This window comes from Hordeum vulgare, chromosome 5H (genome assembly GCF_904849725.1).
Source record: "Hordeum vulgare subsp. vulgare chromosome 5H, MorexV3_pseudomolecules_assembly, whole genome shotgun sequence".
NCBI classification, from domain to species: Eukaryota; Viridiplantae; Streptophyta; class Magnoliopsida; order Poales; family Poaceae; genus Hordeum; species Hordeum vulgare.
The window spans coordinates 334279792-334284088 of NC_058522.1; positions in this window are offsets into that span (position 1 = coordinate 334279792).

Here is a 4297-nt window from a genome sequence, read left to right on the forward strand (position 1 = left end):
TTCACACTTTGGTGTTTAATTGAACTTCCTGTCCTTTTTCAAGAGCTACGTCATTGGTATGGCGATGCTTGAGAACCCTCCGATGAACTTGCGGTAATATCCCACGAGTTCGAGGAAGCTTCTGACTTCCTTCACATTAGTCGAAGATTGCCATTTCATCACAACTTCAATCTTGGTAGGATCAACTGACAATCCTTCTACTATCATTACATGACCCAAGAATCCAACTTCATGCAACCAGAATTCACACTTGCTGAATTTGGCATAAAGCTGGTGCTCTCGATGCTTGTCGAGGACCATACTCAAGTGTTACTCATGTTCTTCTTCAGACTTGGAGAAGACGAGTATGTCGTCAATGAAGACAACGACAAACTTGTCCAAATACTCCATGAAGACCTTGTTCATGAGATACATGAAGTAGGCTGGTGCATTGGTTAACCCAAATGACATGACCGTGCACTCGTACAGGCCATACCGGGTTACGAATGCCGTCTTCGGAATATCTTCGGGTCTAATCTTCAGTTGGTAGTACCCAGACCTGAGATCAATCTTGGAGAACAGTTTGGCACCATTCAAATTATCGAACGAGTCTTCAATCTTGGGGAGTGGATACTTGTTCTTTATCGTAACTTTGTTGAGGGAACGGTAGTCCACACAGAGTCTGATAGTTCCGTCCTTCTTGGACACAAATAGAACAAGTGATCCCGAAGGAGAGGCACTAGGGCGAATAAATCCTTTCCTGAGCTGCTCGGCAAGTTGTCTCTTCAACTCAGCCTATTCTTCGGACCCCCATCCTATAGGGCTTCTTATAGATGGGTCTTGATATGGGCATTAGATCAATAATGAACTTGATTTCTCTGTCAGGAGGCATCCCGAGCAGTTCATCAGGAAAGACATCCGGGTATTCACATACCACTAGCACTTGGTCCAACTCAATTCCTGAAAGGCAATTAACCTGGGGGCTTGAGAGGAGGCGGGGTTGGGAACATACTTAACTTCAACTCCCTAACTATTGGTCATGGTGACGGCCCTCTTGGAAAAGTCCAACAAGCCTTGATGCTTGGTCAACCAATCCATGCCAAGGATTACATCTAAGCCTTGCGACCTCAGGATGATAACATCTGTCAGGAAGGCTACCCCGTTGATACTAATCCCAACTCATTTACATCCTACCTTAGAACTTAATACCACACCTGAGGTTTGTACCATCACCAGACTAACCAAAGGTGTAGGATCCATACCACTCTTTTGTGCAAACTTATGAGCAACAAAAGAATCCGAAGCACCACAATCAAACGATACTATTGCTGGGGTTGAGTTGACAAGGTACGTACCCAGTGTAACATCTGGTCTTCCTGGGCTTCCTCGGAGGTGACGTGGTTCACACGAACCTTGCCATAGTTGGGCTGGTTGCGGGGAGCGTGGTTCATGGGTGGCGCTCCACGACCTTGTCCTTGATTTGGCGCATTGGGGCACCGTGCATCGGGCTTCTTGTTTGGGGCACGTCCTCGAGAAGTGCATAGGCTGTCCACATCCAAAACAGGTGACTTGTCCTGAGTTTATGTTTTTGGCACCACTGTTGTTGGGCTTGTTGTATGCCCGCCTGGGGTTGGCATACTACCGAGGCTGGTAGCTCGGACGAGGAGTAGGGGGCGTGACTTGCTGAGGCTGATAAGTTGGTTTTGCTGGGGCCGGCTGCCAAGGGCGAGGCTTCTCTTGTTTGAGCCTCCCTTGTTGATCATATTGCGTTTGCGAGTGTCTTCCATGGCATGACGCTTGTCTTCGAGCACAAGAGCCTTGTTCACCAGGTCAAAGAAGGCCCGACAGGCACAGACAACAAGTTGATACTGCAGGGCTTGCTCGAGCCCTTCCATGGAGCGTTCTATCTTGGCTGTTTTAGTGCTCACGTCTTCACGTGCATACCTTGACATAAGATTGAACTTCTACAGGTATTCCTTGACTGAGCCACTTCCTTGCTTCAGTGCTCGAAATTCCCGTTTCTTGATTGCCATAATCCTAGAAGGGATGCGAGCGGTGCGGAACCCTTGCTTGAAATCATCCCAAGTGATCACATGGTCGCCTTGCATGACCTTGAACCGATCCCACCAAGCTCTGTCGGCACCTCCAAGGCAGTGAGAGGCATAAAGAACCTTCTCATGATCCTCATTGTAGTTGACCAACGCAAGGAGGTCCTTGATGGTGCGGATCCAGTCATCAGCATCCAAAGGCTGTGCAGTCTCAGTGAAGGTTGGCGGCGAATTCCTCATGAACTCTGACAAAGTATTGCTGCCATTGCCATTCCTGCTTTGCTGCTGGTTGTTCACAAGAGTCTAGGTCAACGGGTGCATAGTGACAGCCTTAGCTTGGCGCTCCTCCCAGAGAACTTGGAGAAACTGAGATATGGTCATGTTCTCCGGTGGAGGTGGTGGCGGGGGAATGTCGCCTTGTGGCCGCTCCTGGCGACCTCCAGCTTGAGCAGACCCTCTGGCCTCCGGCTGTTGGCTAGTGCCGCCGGTGCTAGGGTTGCCAAAAGTGCTGGTGCGATTTGCAGTCACAATCCTATTTGGAGCAGTAGAGTCAAACAACTGATATAGTCAAGATAAGGTAACAAGAGAAAATGCGCACCTAATGGGGTTGATAAAGTGCAAGTGTGACAAACAAAGGTCAAGAATACCAAACTCATACCATTAATATAAGATAGGAGATGTGGTCACTTACACGTTGCCTAATGCAAAAGCGCGACTTGCATCGATACACAAACAATAAAACAAACAACAACATGCACACACGGTTTCATATGAACCATTACACGGACTCGACTTTGCATGGCTTATCCTACCCTAGGGATTCTCGGATTCAAGTGGTGGAGTGCTCGGTCTTGTAGTCATGTTTTTGTGGGTCTTCCTCCTGGTCACTCTCTGTACATGCATCATCTCCCGTTGAAGGGGTCGGAGGACGATGAGGTTCATCCCGATGATGCTTTGCCGATGGAACGGTGAAGAGCCCATGATACTCCTTCGCGCTCATGCATGATGCTGTGCGGGTGCATCTCTTCCTGGGGGTACTCCTCCTCTGTATGCGATTTCTGGTCATCCCTCGGGGGATCCATCCTTCTTGATATTGTCTGTCTTCGCCTTGGCTAGTCGAACTAGCTCACGAGTGTGGTGAAGTTCCTCACGAAGCCTCACGTACTCCTTAATCCGACTGTGCGCTATATTGTCGACGGAGAGGCTGAAATAGGTCTGGAATATGAGTGGTGTTCCATCCTCTGGGGATGGGGTCAATGTCCACCTCTCATCAATATCATCCTTTCGGAACGGGAAGTGGCAAGTAGCCGGCTCATCAGCCATCTCTGGAATGATGTCTCAAAGGTGGATGAGTTCCTTCCTTGCAAGTGTCTCAACTCCTAGGGCCAAGGTTTCCATCAGTGGTACTTCAAAAAACAAACTCGTCGGGGAGTCGTTTGCCTTGACGACCACATCAATGTGGTACTCCTTCGTGGTGGCATCGACCTAGTGCTCGTGATAGAGGAAAATGGGTGATCGGTGGAGCTGGCACTTCTTCACGCTGTCCTTAAGGAGTAGGGGAAAGCCGTATGTTAGGAGGCTTTTGGGTAAGACAACCATCTACAAAGTTTGAAGGAGAGGGTATCAGTATGCTTTTGAAAGTAGGGTGGAAGACACAAGAAGTGCAGAAATTCCTATGTATAGGTATTTGGTATAGTCTGGGAAAAGGGGGTTTATCCTATCTGACGTCCATGCTAACTAAGGCTTCCTACAGTCACGATGGCTCTGATACCAGCTCTGTGGGGACGCCGACTTATAAGTCGAGGTCATCGAATGCACATGTACAGTGATCCCAAAGATTAATGCTCACTGAACACACAGAAGTTGAATACCAAAGTCTTACATCCATACACACCGTCTGATACAAATAGAGACCATTATGGTCAAGTCTTAGATAGATAGGGCCTCGAAGGCCGAAACACCAACATAACTAGCAGCGGATAACTTGATCGGAAGCGTGAACCAAGCCATCAGCCTTAATTCTATAGGCACTCTGACTGGGAAGCATCCTTGTTTGCGTGATCATCCTTGATGGATTCTTCTCCATATTCCTGCTCTTCCATGCCTAGCCACTTAAATAATGAGTACATTGAATGTACTCGCAAGCAACCCATGATGTGGAACAAGGTAATAATAATGCATGACATAGCACTAAGTAGGTAATTTTGCGGAAAGCTAATCTTTGAGTGCAATGACATGATCAATCTTGTAAAAGAATGCATCAACTTGTC